Genomic DNA, 20,177 nt, shown 5'->3' on the forward strand with positions numbered 1-20,177 from the left:
TTCCACATGTAACTACTAGAATGTGATACAATACACTAATAGGTGAAGTTTGGTTTACTTCTGCGCAGCGGTTTGGGAGTTAACATCAAAATTACATTTCTCGGCCATATCGCATAGATCTCACTGTGAAAAGGCTTAAATGGCTTTTTTGACCTAAGTTTAATAATTGCGCTCAAACCAAATGTCCTAGAACAAAATTTTCAAATGTAACTACTAGAATGTGATACAATACACTAATGGGTGAAGTTTGGTTGACTTCTGCGCAGCGGTTTGGGAGTTAACATCAAAATTACATTTCTCGGCCATATCGCATAGATCTCACTGTGAAAAGGCTTAAATGGCTTTTTTGACCTAAGTTTAATAATTGCGCTCAAACCAAATGTCCTAAAACTAAATTTCCAAATGTAACTACTAGATTGTGATAAAATACACTATTGGGTGAAGTTTGGTTGACTTCTGCGCAGCGGTTTGGGAGTTAACATCAAAATTACATTTCTCGGCCATATCGCATAGATCTCACTGTGAAAAGGCTTAAATGGCTTTTTTGACCTAAGTTTGAGGATTGCGCTCAAATCAAATGTCCTAGAACCAAATTTCCACATGTAACTACTAGATTGTGATACAATACACTAATGGGTGAAGTTTGGTTGACTTCTGCGCAGCGGTTTGGGAGTTAACATCAAAATTACATTTCTCGGCCATATCGCATAGATCTCACTGTGAAAAGGCTTAAATGACTTTTTTAATTAAGTTTGATGATTGCGCTCAAACAAAATTTCCTAGAACAAAATTTTCAAATGTAACTACTAGATTGTGATACAATACACTATTGGGTGAAGTTTGGTTGACTTCTGCGCAGCGGTTTGGGAGTTAACATCAAAATTACATTTCTCGGCCATATCGCATAGATCTCACTGTGAAAAGGCTTAAATGGCTTTTTTGACCTAAGTTTAATGATTGCGCTCAAACCAAATGTCCTAGAACAAAATTTTCAAATGTAACTACTAGAATGTGATACAATACACTATTGGGTGAAGTTTGGTTGACTTCTGCGCAGCGGTTTGGGAGTTAACATCAAAATTACATTTCTCGGCCATATCGCATAGATCTCACTGTGAAAAGGCTTAAATGGCTTTTTTGACCTAAGTTTGAGGATTGCGCTCAAATCAAATGTCCTAGAACCAAATTTCCACATGTAACTACTAGATTGTGATACAATACACTAATGGGTGAAGTTTGGTTTACTTCTGCGCAGCGGTTTGGGAGTTAACATCAAAATTACATTTCTCGGCCATATCGCATAGATCTCACTGTGAAAAGGCTTAAATGGCTTTTTTGACCTAAGTTTGAGGATTGCGCTCAAATCAAATGTCCTAGAACCAAATTTCCACATGTAATTACTAGATTGTGATACAATACATTAATGGGTGAAGTTTGGTTGACTTCTGCGCAGCGGTTTGGGAGTTAACATCAAAATTACATTTCTCGGCCATATCGCATAGATCTCACTGTGAAAAGGCTTAAATGACTTTTTTAATTAAGTTTGATGATTGCGCTCAAACAAAATGTCCTAGAACAAAATTTTCAAATGTATCTACTAGATTGTGATACAATACACTATTGGGTGAAGTTTGGTTGACTTCTGCGCAGCGGTTTGGGAGTTAACATCAAAATTACATTTCTCGGCCATATCGCATAGATCTCACTGTGAAAAGGCTTAAATGGCTTTTTTGACCTAAGTTTGAGGATTGCGCTCAAATCAAATGTCCTATAACCAAATTTCCACATGTAACTACTAGATTGTGATACAATACACTATTGGGTGAAGTTTGGTTGACTTCTGCGCAGCGGTTTGGGAGTTAACATCAAAATTACATTTCTCGGCCATATCGCATAGATCTCACTGTGAAAAGGCTTAAATGGCTTTTTTGACCTAAGTTTGAGGATTGCGCTCAAATCAAATGTCCTAGAACCAAATTTCCACATGTACCTACTAGATTGTGATACAATACACTAATGGGTGAAGTTTGGTTGACTTCTGCGCAGCGGTTTGGGAGTTAACATCAAAATTACATTTCTCGGCCATATCGCATAGATCTCACTGTGAAAAGGCTTAAATGACTTTTTTAATTAAGTTTGATGATTGCGCTCAAACAAAATGTCCTAGAACAAAATTTTCAAATGTAACTACTAGATTGTGATACAATACACTATTGGGTGAAGTTTGGTTGACTTCTGCGCAGCGGTTTGGGAGTTAACATCAAAATTACATTTCTCGGCCATATCGCATAGATCTCACTGTGAAAAGGCTTAAATGACTTTTTTAATTAAGTTTGATGATTGCGTTCAAACAAAATGTCCTAGAACAAAATTTTCAAATGTAACTACTAGATTGTGATACAATACACTATTGGGTGAAGTTTGGTTGACTTCTGCGCAGTGGTTTGGGAGTTAACATCAAAATTACATTTCTCGGCCATATCGCATAGATCTCACTGTGAAAAGGCTTAAATGGCTTTTTTTACCTAAGTTTGAGGATTGCGCTCAAATCAAATGTCCTAGAACCAAATTTCCACATGTAACTACTAGATTGTGATACAATACACTAATGGGTGAAGTTTGGTTTACTTCTGCGCAGTGTTTGGGAGTTAACATCAAAATTACATTTCTCGGCCATATCGCATAGATCTCACTGTGAAAAGGCTTAAATGGCTTTTTTGACCTAAGTTTAATAATTGCGCTCAAACCAAATGTCCTAAAACTAAATTTCCAAATGTAACTACTAGATTGTGATAAAATACACTATTGGGTGAAGTTTGGTTGACTTCTGCGCAGCGGTTTGGGAGTTAACATCAAAATTACATTTCTCGGCCATATCGCATAGATCTCACTGTGAAAAGGCTTAAATGGCTTTTTTGACCTAAGTTTGAGGATTGCGCTCAAATCAAATGTCCTAGAACCAAATTTCCACATGTAACTACTAGATTGTGATACAATACACTAATGGGTGAAGTTTGGTTGACTTCTGCGCAGCGGTTTGGGAGTTAACATCAAAATTACATTTCTCGGCCATATCGCATAGATCTCACTGTGAAAAGGCTTAAATGACTTTTTTAATTGTTTGATGATTGCGCTCAAACAAAATTTCCTAGAACAAAATTTTCAAATGTAACTACTAGATTGTGATACAATACACTATTGGGTGAAGTTTGGTTGACTTCTGCGCAGCGGTTTGGGAGTTAACATCAAAATTACATTTCTCGGCCATATCGCATAGATCTCACTGTGAAAAGGCTTAAATGACTTTTTTAATTAAGTTTGATGATTGTGTTCAAACAAAATGTCCTAGAACAAAATTTTCAAATGTAACTACTAGATTGTGATACAATACACTATTGGGTGAAGTTTGGTTGACTTCTGCGCAGCGGTTTGGGAGTTAACATCAAAATTACATTTCTCGGCCATATCGCATAGATCTCACTGTGAAAAGGCTTAAATGACTTTTTTAATTAAGTTTGATGATTGTGTTCAAACAAAATGTCCTAGAACAAAATTTTCAAATGTAACTACTAGATTGTGATACAATACACTATTGGGTGAAGTTTGGTTGACTTCTGCGCAGCGGTTTGGGAGTTAACATCAAAATTACATTTCTCGGCCATATCGCATAGATCTCACTGTGAAAAGGCTTAAAGGACTTTTTTAATTAAGTTTAATGATTGCGCTCAAACCAAATGTCCTAGAACGAAATTTCTACATGTAACTACTAGAATGTGATACAATACACTAATAGGTGAAGTTTGGTTTACTTCTGCGCAGCGGTTTGGGAGTTAACATCAAAATTACATTTCTCGGCCATATCGCATAGATCTCACTGTGAAAAGGCTTAAATGGCTTTTTTGACCTAAGTTTAATAATTGCGCTCAAACCAAATGTCCTAGAACAAAATTTTCAAATGTAACTACTAGAATGTGATACAATACACTAATGGGTGAAGTTTGGTTGACTTCTGCGCAGCGGTTTGGGAGTTAACATCAAAATTACATTTCTCGGCCATATCGCATAGATCTCACTGTGAAAAGGCTTAAATGGCTTTTTTGACCTAAGTTTAATAATTGCGCTCAAACCAAATGTCCTAAAACTAAATTTCCAAATGTAACTACTAGATTGTGATAAAATACACTATTGGGTGAAGTTTGGTTGACTTCTGCGCAGCGGTTTGGGAGTTAACATCAAAATTACATTTCTCGGCCATATCGCATAGATCTCACTGTGAAAAGGCTTAAATGGCTTTTTTGACCTAAGTTTGAGGATTGCGCTCAAATCAAATGTCCTAGAACCAAATTTCCACATGTAACTACTAGATTGTGATACAATACACTAATGGGTGAAGTTTGGTTGACTTCTGCGCAGCGGTTTGGGAGTTAACATCAAAATTACATTTCTCGGCCATATCGCATAGATCTCACTGTGAAAAGGCTTAAATGACTTTTTTAATTAAGTTTGATGATTGCGCTCAAACAAAATTTCCTAGAACAAAATTTTCAAATGTAACTACTAGATTGTGATACAATACACTAATGGGTGAAGTTTGGTTGACTTCTGCGCAGCGGTTTGGGAGTTAACATCAAAATTACATTTCTCGGCCATATCGCATAGATCTCACTGTGAAAAGGCTTAAATGACTTTTTTAATTAAGTTTGATGATTGCGCTCAAACAAAATGTCCTAGAACAAAATTTTCAAATGTATCTACTAGATTGTGATACAATACACTATTGGGTGAAGTTTGGTTGACTTCTGCGCAGCGGTTTGGGAGTTAACATCAAAATTACATTTCTCGGCCATATCGCATAGATCTCACTGTGAAAAGGCTTAAATGGCTTTTTTGACCTAAGTTTGAGGATTGCGCTCAAATCAAATGTCCTATAACCAAATTTCCACATGTAACTACTAGATTGTGATACAATACACTATTGGGTGAAGTTTGGTTGACTTCTGCGCAGCGGTTTGGGAGTTAACATCAAAATTACATTTCTCGGCCATATCGCATAGATCTCACTGTGAAAAGGCTTAAATGGCTTTTTTGACCTAAGTTTGAGGATTGCGCTCAAATCAAATGTCCTAGAACCAAATTTCCACATGTACCTACTAGATTGTGATACAATACACTAATGGGTGAAGTTTGGTTGACTTCTGCGCAGCGGTTTGGGAGTTAACATCAAAATTACATTTCTCGGCCATATCGCATAGATCTCACTGTGAAAAGGCTTAAATGGCTTTTTTGACCTAAGTTTGAGGATTGCGCTCAAATCAAATGTCCTAGAACCAAATTTCCACATGTAATTACTAGATTGTGATACAATACACTAATGGGTGAAGTTTGGTTGACATCTGCGCAGCGGTTTGGGAGTTAACATCAAAATTACATTTCTCGGCCATATCGCATAGATCTCACTGTGAAAAGGCTTAAATGACTTTTTTAATTAAGTTTGATGATTGCGCTCAAACAAAATGTCCTAGAACAAAATTTTCAAATGTATCTACTAGATTGTGATACAATACACTATTGGGTGAAGTTTGGTTGACTTCTGCGCAGCGGTTTGGGAGTTAACATCAAAATTACATTTCTCGGCCATATCGCATAGATCTCACTGTGAAAAGGCTTAAATGGCTTTTTTGACCTAAGTTTGAGGATTGCGCTCAAATCAAATGTCCTATAACCAAATTTCCACATGTAACTACTAGATTGTGATACAATACACTATTGGGTGAAGTTTGGTTGACTTCTGCGCAGCGGTTTGGGAGTTAACATCAAAATTACATTTCTCGGCCATATCGCATAGATCTCACTGTGAAAAGGCTTAAATGGCTTTTTTGACCTAAGTTTGAGGATTGCGCTCAAATCAAATGTCCTAGAACCAAATTTCCACATGTACCTACTAGATTGTGATACAATACACTAATGGGTGAAGTTTGGTTGACTTCTGCGCAGCGGTTTGGGAGTTAACATCAAAATTACATTTCTCGGCCATATCGCATAGATCTCACTGTGAAAAGGCTTAAATGACTTTTTTAATTAAGTTTGATGATTGCGCTCAAACAAAATGTCCTAGAACAAAATTTTCAAATGTAACTACTAGATTGTGATACAATACACTATTGGGTGAAGTTTGGTTGACTTCTGCGCAGCGGTTTGGGAGTTAACATCAAAATTACATTTCTCGGCCATATCGCATAGATCTCACTGTGAAAAGGCTTAAATGACTTTTTTAATTAAGTTTGATGATTGCGTTCAAACAAAATGTCCTAGAACAAAATTTTCAAATGTAACTACTAGATTGTGATACAATACACTATTGGGTGAAGTTTGGTTGACTTCTGCGCAGTGGTTTGGGAGTTAACATCAAAATTACATTTCTCGGCCATATCGCATAGATCTCACTGTGAAAAGGCTTAAATGGCTTTTTTTACCTAAGTTTGAGGATTGCGCTCAAATCAAATGTCCTAGAACCAAATTTCCACATGTAACTACTAGATTGTGATACAATACACTAATGGGTGAAGTTTGGTTTACTTCTGCGCAGCGGTTTGGGAGTTAACATCAAAATTACATTTCTCGGCCATATCGCATAGATCTCACTGTGAAAAGGCTTAAATGGCTTTTTTGACCTAAGTTTAATAATTGCGCTCAAACCAAATGTCCTAAAACTAAATTTCCAAATGTAACTACTAGATTGTGATAAAATACACTATTGGGTGAAGTTTGGTTGACTTCTGCGCAGCGGTTTGGGAGTTAACATCAAAATTACATTTCTCGGCCATATCGCATAGATCTCACTGTGAAAAGGCTTAAATGGCTTTTTTGACCTAAGTTTGAGGATTGCGCTCAAATCAAATGTCCTAGAACCAAATTTCCACATGTAACTACTAGATTGTGATACAATACACTAATGGGTGAAGTTTGGTTGACTTCTGCGCAGCGGTTTGGGAGTTAACATCAAAATTACATTTCTCGGCCATATCGCATAGATCTCACTGTGAAAAGGCTTAAATGACTTTTTTAATTGTTTGATGATTGCGCTCAAACACAATTTCCTAGAACAAAATTTTCAAATGTAACTACTAGATTGTGATACAATACACTATTGGGTGAAGTTTGGTTGACTTCTGCGCAGCGGTTTGGGAGTTAACATCAAAATTACATTTCTCGGCCATATCGCATAGATCTCACTGTGAAAAGGCTTAAATGACTTTTTTAATTAAGTTTGATGATTGTGTTCAAACAAAATGTCCTAGAACAAAATTTTCAAATGTAACTACTAGATTGTGATACAATACACTATTGGGTGAAGTTTGGTTGACTTCTGCGCAGCGGTTTGGGAGTTAACATCAAAATTACATTTCTCGGCCATATCGCATAGATCTCACTGTGAAAAGGCTTAAATGACTTTTTTAATTAAGTTTGATGATTGTGTTCAAACAAAATGTCCTAGAACAAAATTTTCAAATGTAACTACTAGATTGTGATACAATACACTATTGGGTGAAGTTTGGTTGACTTCTGCGCAGCGGTTTGGGAGTTAACATCAAAATTACATTTCTCGGCCATATCGCATAGATCTCACTGTGAAAAGGCTTAAATGACTTTTTTAATTAAGTTTAATGATTGCGCTCAAACCAAATGTCCTCGAACGAAATTTCCACATGTAACTACTAGAATGTGATACAATACACTAATAGGTGAAGTTTGGTTTACTTCTGCGCAGCGGTTTGGGAGTTAACATCAAAATTACATTTCTCGGCCATATCGCATAGATCTCACTGTGAAAAGGCTTAAATGGCTTTTTTGACCTAAGTTTAATAATTGCGCTCAAACCAAATGTCCTAGAACAAAATTTTCAAATGTAACTACTAGAATGTGATACAATACACTAATGGGTGAAGTTTGGTTGACTTCTGCGCAGCGGTTTGGGAGTTAACATCAAAATTACATTTCTCGGCCATATCGCATAGATCTCACTGTGAAAAGGCTTAAATGGCTTTTTTGACCTAAGTTTAATAATTGCGCTCAAACCAAATGTCCTAAAACTAAATTTCCAAATGTAACTACTAGATTGTGATAAAATACACTATTGGGTGAAGTTTGGTTGACTTCTGCGCAGCGGTTTGGGAGTTAACATCAAAATTACATTTCTCGGCCATATCGCATAGATCTCACTGTGAAAAGGCTTAAATGGCTTTTTTGACCTAAGTTTGAGGATTGCGCTCAAATCAAATGTCCTAGAACCAAATTTCCACATGTAACTACTAGATTGTGATACAATACACTAATGGGTGAAGTTTGGTTGACTTCTGCGCAGCGGTTTGGGAGTTAACATCAAAATTACATTTCTCGGCCATATCGCATAGATCTCACTGTGAAAAGGCTTAAATGACTTTTTTAATTAAGTTTGATGATTGCGCTCAAACAAAATTTCCTAGAACAAAATTTTCAAATGTAACTACTAGATTGTGATACAATACACTATTGGGTGAAGTTTGGTTGACTTCTGCGCAGCGGTTTGGGAGTTAACATCAAAATTACATTTCTCGGCCATATCGCATAGATCTCACTGTGAAAAGGCTTAAATGGCTTTTTTGACCTAAGTTTGAGGATTGCGCTCAAATCAAATGTCCTAGAACCAAATTTCCACATGTAACTACTAGATTGTGATACAATACACTAATGGGTGAAGTTTGGTTTACTTCTGCGCAGCGGTTTGGGAGTTAACATCAAAATTACATTTCTCGGCCATATCGCATAGATCTCACTGTGAAAAGGCTTAAATGGCTTTTTTGACCTAAGTTTGAGGATTGCGCTCAAATCAAATGTCCTAGAACCAAATTTCCACATGTAATTACTAGATTGTGATACAATACACTAATGGGTGAAGTTTGGTTGACTTCTGCGCAGCGGTTTGGGAGTTAACATCAAAATTACATTTCTCGGCCATATCGCATAGATCTCACTGTGAAAAGGCTTAAATGACTTTTTTAATTAAGTTTGATGATTGCGCTCAAACAAAATGTCCTAGAACAAAATTTTCAAATGTATCTACTAGATTGTGATACAATACACTATTGGGTGAAGTTTGGTTGACTTCTGCGCAGCGGTTTGGGAGTTAACATCAAAATTACATTTCTCGGCCATATCTCATAGATCTCACTGTGAAAAGGCTTAAATGGCTTTTTTGACCTAAGTTTGAGGATTGCGCTCAAATCAAATGTCCTAGAACCAAATTTCCACATGTAACTACTAGATTGTGATACAATACACTATTGGGTTAAGTTTGGTTGACTTCTGCGCAGCGGTTTGGGAGTTAACATCAAAATTACATTTCTCGGCCATATCGCATAGATCTCACTGTGAAAAGGCTTAAATGGCTTTTTTGACCTAAGTTTGAGGATTGCGCTCAAATCAAATGTCCTAGAACTAAATTTCCAAATGTAACTACTAGATTGTGATAAAATACACTATTGGGTGAAGTTTGGTTGACTTCTGCGCAGCGGTTTGGGAGTTAACATCAAAATTACATTTCTCGGCCATATCGCATAGATCTCACTGTGAAAAGGCTTAAATGACTTTTTTTAATTAAGTTTGAAGATTGCGCTCAAACCAAATGTCCTAGAACTAAATTTCCAAATGTAACTACTAGATTATGATAAAATACACTATTGGGTGAAGTTTGGTTAACTTCTGCGCAGCGGTTTGGGAGTTAACATCAAAATTACATTTCTCGGCCATATCGCATAGATCTCACTGTGAAAAGGCTTAAATGGCTATTTTGACCTAAGTTTGAGGATTGCGCTCAAATCAAATGTCCCAGAACCAAATTTCCACATGTAACTACTAGATTGTGATACAATACACTATTGGGTGAAGTTTGGTTGACTTCTGCGCAGCGGTTTGGGAGTTAACATCAAAATTACATTTCTCGGCCATATCGCATAGATCTCACTGTGAAAAGGCTTAAATGGCTTTTTTGACCTAAGTTTGAGGATTGCGCTCAAATCAAATGTCCTAGAACCAAATTTCCACATGTAACTACTAGATTGTGATACAATACACTAATGGGTGAAGTTTGGTTTACTTCTGCGCAGCGGTTTGGGAGTTAACATCAAAATTACATTTCTCGGCCATATCGCATAGATCTCACTGTGAAAAGGCTTAAATGGCTTTTTTGACCTAAGTTTGAGGATTGCGCTCAAATCAAATGTCCTAGAACCAAATTTCCACATGTAACTACTAGATTGTGATACAATACACTAATGGGTGAAGTTTGGTTGACTTCTGCGCAGCGGTTTGGGAGTTAACATCAAAATTACATTTCTCGGCCATATCGCATAGATCTCACTGTGAAAAGGCTTAAATGGCTTTTTTGACCTAAGTTTGAGGATTGCGCTCAAATCAAATGTCCTAGAACCAAATTTCCACACGTAACTACTAGATTGTGATACAATACACTAATGGGTGAAGTTTGGTTGACTTCTGCGCAGCGGTTTGGGAGTGAACATCAAAATTACATTTCTCGGCCATATCGCATAGATCTCACTGTGAAAAGGCTTAAATGACTTTTTTTAATTAAGTTTGAAGATTGCGCTCAAATCAAATGTCCTAGAACTAAATTTCCAAATGTAACTACTAGATTGTGATAAAATACACTATTGGGTGAAGTTTGGTTGACTTCTGCGCAGCGGTTTGGGAGTTAACATCAAAATTACATTTCTCGGCCATATCGCATAGATCTCACTGTGAAAAGGCTTAAATGACTTTTTTAATTAAGTTTGATGATTGCGCTCAAACAAAATGTCCTAAAACAAAATTTTTAAATGTAACTACTAGATTGTGATACAATACACTATTGAGTGAAGTTTGGTTTACTTCTGCGCAGCGGTTTGGGAGTTGACATCAAAATTACATTTCTCGGCCATATCGCATAGATCTCACTGTCAAAAGGCTTAAATGACTTTTTTAATAAAGTTTGATGATTGCGCTCAAACAAAATGTCCTAGAACATAATTTTCAAATGTAACTACTAGATTGTGATACAATACACTATTGGGTGAAGTTTGGTTGACTTCTGCGCAGCGATTTGGGAGTTAACATCAAAATTACATTTCTCGGCCATATCGCATAGATCTCACTGTGAAAAGGCTTAAATGACTTTTTTTTTATTAAGTTTGAAGATTGCGCTCAAACCAAATGTCCTAGAACTAAATTTCCAAATGTAACTACTAGATTGTGATAAAATACACTATTGGGTGAAGTTTGGTTGACTTCTGCGCAGCGGTTTGGGAGTTAACATCAAAATTACATTTCTCGGCCATATCGCATAGATCTCACTGTGAAAAGGCTTAAATGACTTTTTTAATTAAGTTTGAGGATTGCGCTCAAATCAAATGTCCTAGAACCAAATTTCCACATGTAACTACTAGATTGTGATACAATACACTAATGGGTGAAGTTTGGTTGACTTCTGTGCAGCGGTTTGGGAGTGAACATCAAAATTACATTTCTCGGCCATATCGCATAGATCTCACTGTGAAAAGGCTTAAATGACTTTTTTTAATTAAGTTTGAAGATTGCGCTCAAATCAAATGTCCTAGAACTAAATTTCCAAATGTAACTACTAGATTGTGATAAAATACACTATTGGGTGAAGTTTGGTTGACTTCTGCGCAGCGGTTTGGGAGTTAACATCAAAATTACATTTCTCGGCCATATCGCATAGATCTCACTGTGAAAAGGCTTAAATGACTTTTTTAATTAAGTTTGATGATTGCGCTCAAACAAAATGTCCTAGAACAAAATTTTCAAATGTAAGTACTAGATTGTGATACAATACACTAATGGGTGAAGTTTGGTTTACTTCTGCGCAGCGGTTTGGGAGTTAACATCAAAATTACATTTCTCGGCCATATCGCATAGATCTCACTGTGAAAAGGCTTAAATGGCTATTTTGACCTAAGTTTGAGGATTGCGCTCAAATCAAATGTCCTAGAACCAAATTTCCACATGTAACTACTAGATTGTGATAAAATACACTATTGGGTGAAGTTTGGTTGACTTCTGCGCAGCGGTTTGGGAGTGAACATCAAAATTACATTTCTCGGCCATATCGCATAGATCTCACTGTGAAAACGCTTAAATGACTTTTTTTAATTAAGTTTGAGGATTGCGCTCAAATCAAATGTCCTAGAACCAAATTTCCACATGTAACTACTAGATTGTGATGAAATACACTATTGGGTGAAGTTTGGTTGACTTCTGCGCAGCGGTTTGGGAGTTAACATCAAAATTACATTTCTCGGCCATATCGCATAGATCTCACTGTGAAAAGGCTTAAATGACTTTTTTAATTAAGTTTGATGATTGCGCTCAAACAAAATGTCCTAGAACAAAATTTTCAAATGTAATTACTAGATTGTGATACAATACACTATTGGGTGAAGTTTGGTTGACTTCTGCGCAGCGGTGTGGGAGTTAACATCAAAATTACATTTCTCGGCCATATCGCATAGATCTCACTGTGAAAAGGCTTAAATGACTTTTTTAATTAAGTTTGATGATTGCGCTCAAACAAAATGTCCTAGAACAAAATTTTCAAATGTAATTACTAGATTGTGATACAATACACTATTGGGTGAAGTTTGGTTTACTTCTGCGCAGCGGTTTGGGAGTTAACATCAAAATTACATTTCTCGGCCATATCGCATAGATCTCACTGTGAAAAGGCTTAAATGGCTTTTTTGACCTAAGTTTGAGGATTGCTCTCAAATCAAATGTCCTAGAACCAAATTTCCACATGTAACTACTAGATTGTGATGAAATACACTATTGGGTGAAGTTTGTTTGACTTCTGCGCAGCGGTTTGGGAGTTAACATCAAAATTACATTTCTCGGCCATATCGCATAGATCTCACTGTGAAAAGGCTTAAATGGCTTTTTTGACCTAAGTTTGAGGATTGCTCTCAAATCAAATGTCCTAGAACCAAATTTCCACATGTAACTACTAGATTGTGATGAAATACACTATTGGGTGAAGTTTGGTTGACTTCTGCGCAGCGGTTTGGGAGTTAACATCAAAATTACATTTCTCGGCCATATCGCATAGATCTCACTGTGAAAAGGCTTAAATGGCTTTTTTGACCTAAGTTTGAGGATTGCGCTCAAATCAAATGTCCTAGAACCAAATTTCCACATGTAACTACTAGATTGTGATACAATACACTAATGGGTGAAGTTTGGTTGACTTCTGCGCAGCGGTTTGGGAGTTAACATCAAAATTACATTTCTCGGCCATATCGCATAGATCTCACTGTGAAAAGGCTTAAATGACTTTTTTAATTAAGTTTAATGATTGCGCTCAAACCAAATGTCCTAGAATGAAATTTTTAAATGTAACTACTAGAATGTGATACAATACACTATTGGGTGAAGTTTGGTTGACTTCTGCGCAGCGGTTTGGGAGTTAACATGAAATTTACATTTCTCGGCCATATCGCATAGATCTCACTGTGAAAAGGCTTAAATGACTTTTTTAATAAAGTTTGATGATTGCGCTCAAACAAAATGTCCTAGAACAAAATTTTCAAATGTAACTACTAGATTGTTATACAATACACTATTGGGTGAAGTTTGGTTGACTTCTGCGCAGCGGTTTGGGAGTTAACATCAAAATTACATTTCTCGGCCATATCGCATAGATCTCACTGTGAAAAGGCTTAAATGACTTTTTTAATTAAGTTTGATGATTGCGCTCAAACAAAATGTCCTAGAACAAAATTTTCAAATGTAACTACTAGATTGTGATACAATACACTATTGGGTGAAGTTTGGTTGACTTCTGCGCAGCGGTTTGGGAGTTAACATCAAAATTACATTTCTCGGCCATATCGCATAGATCTCACTGTGAAAAGGCTTAAATGACTTTTTTTATTTAAGTTTGATGATTGCGTTCAAACAAAATGTCCTAGAACAAAATTTTCAAATGTAACTACTAGATTGTGATACAATACACTATTGGGTGAAGTTTGGTTGACTTCTGCGCAGCGGTTTGGGAGTTAACATCAAATTTACATTTCTCGGCCATATCGCGTAGATCTCACTGTGAAATGGCTTAAATGGCTTTTTTGACCTAAGTTTGAGGATTGCGCTCAAATCAAATGTCCTAGAACCAAATTTCCACATGTAACTACTAGATTGTGATACAATACACTATTGGGTGAAGTTTGGTTTACTTCTGCGCAGCGGTTTGGGAGTTAAAATCAAAATTACATTTCTCGGCCATATCGCATAGATCTCACTGTGAAAAGGCTTAAATGGCTTTTTTGACCTAAGTTTGAGGATTGCGCTCAAATCAAATGTCCTAGAACCAAATTTCCACATGTAACTACTAGATTGTGATAAAATACACTATTGGGTGAAGTTTGGTTGACTTCTGCGCAGCGGGTTGGGAGTGAACATCAAAATTACATTTCGCGGCCATATCGCATAGATCTCACTGTGAAAACGCTTAAATGACTTTTTTTAATTAAGTTTGAAGATTGCGCTCAAATCAAATGTCCGAGAACTAAATTTCCAAATGTAACTAATAGATTGTGATAAAATACACTATTGGGTGAAGTTTGGTTGACTTCTGCGCAGCGGTTTGGGAGTTAACATCAACATTACATTTCTCGGCCATATCGCATAGATCTCACTGTGAAAAGCCTTAAATGACTTTTTTTAATTAAGTTTGAAGATTGCGCTCAAACCAAATGTCCTAGAACTAAATTTCCAAATGTAACTACTAGATTGTGATAAAATACACTATTGGGTGAAGTTTGGTTGACTTCTGCGCAGCGGTTTGGGAGTTAACATCAAAATTACATTTCTCGGCCATATCGCATAGATCTCACTGTGAAAAGGCTTAAATGACTTTTTTTAATTAAGTTTGAAGATTGCGCTCAAACCAAATGTCCTAGAACTACATTTCCAAATGTAACTACTAGATTGTGATACAATACACTATTGGGTGAAGTTTGGTTGACTTCTGCGCAGCGGTTTGGGAGTGAACATCAAAATTACATTTCTCGGCCATATCGCATAGATCTCACTGTGAAAACGCTTAAATGGCTTTTTTTAATTAAGTTTGAAGATTGCGCTCAAACAAAATGTCCTAGAACTAAATTTCCAAATGTAACTACTAGATTGTGATAAAATACACTATTGGGTGAAGTTTGGTTTACTTCTGCGCAGCGGTTTGGGAGTTAACATCAAAATTACATTTCTCGGCCATATCGCATAGATCTCACTGTGAAAAGGCTTAAATGGCTTTTTTGACCTAAGTTTGAGGATTGCGCTCAAATCAAATGTCCTAGAACCAAATTTCCACATGTAACTACTAGATTGTGATACAATACACTAATGGGTGAAGTTTGGTTGACTTCTGCGCAGCGGTTTGGGAGTTAACATCAAAATTACATTTCTCGGCCATATCGCATAGATCTCACTGTGAAAAGGCTTAAATGACTTTTTTAATTAAGTTTAATGATTGCGCTCAAACCAAATGTCCTAGAACGAAATTTTTAAATGTAACTACTAGAATGTGATACAATACACTATTGGGTGAAGTTTGGTTGACTTCTGCGCAGCGGTTTGGGAGTTAACATGAAATTTACATTTCTCGGCCATATCGCATAGATCTCACTGTGAAAAGGCTTAAATGACTTTTTTAATAAAGTTTGATGATTGCGCTCAAACAAAATGTCCTAGAACAAAATTTTCAAATGTAACTACTAGATTGTGATACAATACACTATTGGGTGAAGTTTGGTTGACTTCTGCGCAGCGGTTTGGGAGTTAACATCAAAATTACATTTCTCGGCCATATCGCATAGATCTCACTGTGAAAAGGCTTAAATGACTTTTTTAATTAAGTTTGATGATTGCGCTCAAACAAAATGTCCTAGAACAAAATTTTCAAATGTAACTACTAGATTGTGATACAATACACTATTGGGTGAAGTTTGGTTTACTTCTGCGCAGCGGTTTGGGAGTTAACATCAAAATTACATTTCTCGGCCATATCGCATAGATCTCACTGTGAAAAGGCTTAAATGGCTTTTTTGACCTAAGTTTGAGGATTGCGCTCAAATCAAATGTCCTAGAACAAAATTTTCAAATGTAACTACTAGATTGTGATACAATACACTATTGGGTGAAGTTTGGTTGACTTCTGCGCAGCGGTTTGGGAATTAACATCAAATTTACATTTCTCGGCCATATCGCGTAGATCTCACTGTGAAAAGGCTTAAATGGCTTTTTTGACCTAAGTTTGAGGATTGCGCTCAAATCAAATGTCCTAGAACCAAATTTCCACATGTAACTACTAGATTGTGATACAATACACTAATGGGTGAAGTTTGGCAGACTTCTGCGCAGCGGTTTGGGAGTGAACATCAAAATTACATTTCTCGGCCATATCGCATAGATCTCACTGTGAAAAGGCTTAAATGGCTTTTTTGACCTAAGTTTGAGGATTGCTCTCAAATCAAATGTCCTAGAACCAAATTTCCACATGTAACTACTAGATTGTGATGAAATACACTATTGGTTGAAGTTTGGTTGACTTCTGCGCAGCGGTTTGGGAGTTAACATCAAAATTACATTTCTCGGCCATATCGCATAGATCTCACTGTGAAAAGGCTTAAATGGCTTTTTTGACCTAAGTTTGAGGATTGCGCTCAAATCAAATGTCCTAGAACCAAATTTCCACATGTAACTACTAGATTGTGATACAATACACTAATGGGTGAAGTTTGGTTGACTTCTGCGCAGCGGTTTGGGAGTTAACATCAAAATTACATTTCTCGGCCATATCGCATAGATCTCACTGTGAAAAGGCTTAAATGACTTTTTTAATTAAGTTTAATGATTGCGCTCAAACCAAATGTCCTAGAACGAAATTTTTAAATGTAACTACTAGAATGTGATACAATACACTATTGGGTGAAGTTTGGTTGACTTCTGCGCAGCGGTTTGGGAGTTAACATGAAATTTACATTTCTCGGCCATATCGCATAGATCTCACTGTGAAAAGGCTTAAATGACTTTTTTAATAAAGTTTGATGATTGCGCTCAAACAAAATGTCCTAGAACAAAATTTTCAAATGTAACTACTAGATTGTGATACAATACACTATTGGGTGAAGTTTGGTTGACTTCTGCGCAGCGGTTTGGGAGTGAACATCAAAATTACATTTCTCGGCCATATCGCATAGATTTCACTGTGAAAACGCTTAAATGACTTTTTTTAATTAAGTTTGAAGATTGCGCTCAAATCAAATGTCCTAGAACTAAATTTCCAAATGTAACTAATAGATTGTGATAAAATACACTATTGGGTGAAGTTTGGTTGACTTCTGCGCAGCGGTTTGGGAGTTAACATCAACATTACATTTCTCGGCCATATCGCATAGATCTCACTGTGAAAAGCCTTAAATGACTTTTTTTAATTAAGTTTGAAGATTGCGCTCAAACCAAATGTCCTAGAACTAAATTTCCAAATGTAACTACTAGATTGTGATAAAATACACTATTGGGTGAAGTTTGGTTGACTTCTGCGCAGCGGTTTGGGAGTTAACATTAAAAATTACATTTCTCGGCCATATCGCATAGATCTCACTGTGAAAAGGCTTAAATGACTTTTTTTAATTAAGTTTGAAGATTGCGCTCAAACCAAATGTCCTAGAACTAAATTTCCAAATGTAACTACTAGATTGTGATACAATACACTATTGGGTGAAGTTTGGTTGACTTCTGCGCAGCGGTTTGGGAGTTAACATCAAAATTACATTTCTCGGCCATATCGCATAGATCTCACTGTGAAAAGGCTTAAATGACTTTTTTTATTTAAGTTTGATGATTGCGTTCAAACAAAATGTCCTAGAACAAAATTTTCAAATGTAACTACTAGATTGTGATACAATACACTATTGGGTGAAGTTTGGTTGACTTCTGCGCAGCGGTTTGGGAGTTAACATCAAAATTACATTTCTCGGCCATATCGCATAGATCTCACTGTGAAAAGGCTTAAATGACTTTTTTAATTAAGTTTAATGATTGCGCTCAAACAAAATGTCCTAGAACGAAATTTTTAAATGTAACTACTAGAATGTGATACAATACACTATTGGGTGAAGTTTGGTTGACTTCTGCGCAGCGGTTTGGGAGTTAACATGAAATTTACATTTCTCGGCCATATCGCATAGATCTCACTGTGAAAAGGCTTAAATGACTTTTTTAATAAAGTTTGATGATTGCGCTCAAACAAAATGTCCTAGAACAAAATTTTCAAATGTAACTACTAGATTGTGATACAATACACTATTGGGTGAAGTTTGGTTGACTTCTGCGCAGCGGTTTGGGAGTTAACATCAAAATTACATTTCTCGGCCATATCGCATAGATCTCACTGTGAAAAGGCTTAAATGACTTTTTTAATTAAGTTTGATGATTGCGCTCAAACAAAATGTCCTAGAACAAAATTTTCAAATGTAACTACTAGATTGTGATACAATACACTATTGGGTGAAGTTTGGTTTACTTCTGCGCAGCGGTTTGGGAGTTAACATCAAAATTACATTTCTCGGCCATATCGCATAGATCTCACTGTGAAAAGGCTTAAATGGCTTTTTTGACCTAAGTTTGAGGATTGCGCTCAAATCAAATGTCCTAGAACAAAATTTTCAAATGTAACTACTAGATTGTGATACAATACACTATTGGGTGAAGTTTGGTTGACTTCTGCGCAGCGGTTTGGGAATTAACATCAAATTTACATTTCTCGGCCATATCGCGTAGATCTCACTGTGAAAAGGCTTAAATGGCTTTTTTGACCTAAGTTTGAGGATTGCGCTCAAATCAAATGTCCTAGAACCAAATTTCCACATGTAACTACTAGATTGTGATACAATACACTAATGGGTGAAGTTTGGCAGACTTCTGCGCAGCGGTTTGGGAGTGAACATCAAAATTACATTTCTCGGCCATATCGCATAGATCTCACTGTGAAAAGGCTTAAATGGCTTTTTTGACCTAAGTTTGAGGATTGCTCTCAAATCAAATGTCCTAGAACCAAATTTCCACATGTAACTACTAGATTGTGATGAAATACACTATTGGTTGAAGTTTGGTTGACTTCTGCGCAGCGGTTTGGGAGTTAACATCAAAATTACATTTCTCGGCCATATCGCATAGATCTCACTGTGAAAAGGCTTAAATGGCTTTTTTGACCTAAGTTTGAGGATTGCGCTCAAATCAAATGTCCTAGAACCAAATTTCCACATGTAACTACTAGATTGTGATACAATACACTAATGGGTGAAGTTTGGTTGACTTCTGCGCAGCGGTTTGGGAGTTAACATCAAAATTACATTTCTCGGCCATATCGCATAGATCTCACTGTGAAAAGGCTTAAATGACTTTTTTAATTAAGTTTAATGATTGCGCTCAAACCAAATGTCCTAGAACGAAATTTTTAAATGTAACTACTAGATTGTGATACAATACACTAATGGGTGAAGTTTGGCAGACTTCTGCGCAGCGGTTTGGGAGTGAACATCAAAATTACATTTCTCGGCCATATCGCATAGATCTCACTGTGAAAAGGCTTAAATGACTTTTTTAATTAAGTTTGATGATTGCGCTCAAACAAAATGTCCTAGAACAAAATTTTCAAATGTAACTACTAGATTGTGATACAATACACTATTGGGTGAAGTTTGGTTGACTTCTGCGCAGCGGTTTGGGAGTTAACATCAAAATTACATTTCTCGGCCATATCGCATAGATCTCACTGTGAAAAGGCTTAAATGGCTTTTTTGACCTAAGTTTGAGGATTGCGCTCAAATCAAATGTCCTAGAACCAAATTTCCACATGTAACTACTAGATTGTGATAAAATACACTATTGGGTGAAGTTTGGTTGACTTCTGCGCAGCGGTTTGGGAGTGAACATCAAAATTACATTTCTCGGCCATATCGCATAGATTTCACTGTGAAAACGCTTAAATGACTTTTTTTAATTAAGTTTGAAGATTGCGCTCAAATCAAATGTCCTAGAACTAAATTTCCAAATGTAACTAATAGATT

The sequence above is a fragment of the Corythoichthys intestinalis genome, chromosome 4 (assembly GCF_030265065.1).
Source record: "Corythoichthys intestinalis isolate RoL2023-P3 chromosome 4, ASM3026506v1, whole genome shotgun sequence".
NCBI lineage: Eukaryota > Metazoa > Chordata > Actinopteri > Syngnathiformes > Syngnathidae > Corythoichthys > Corythoichthys intestinalis.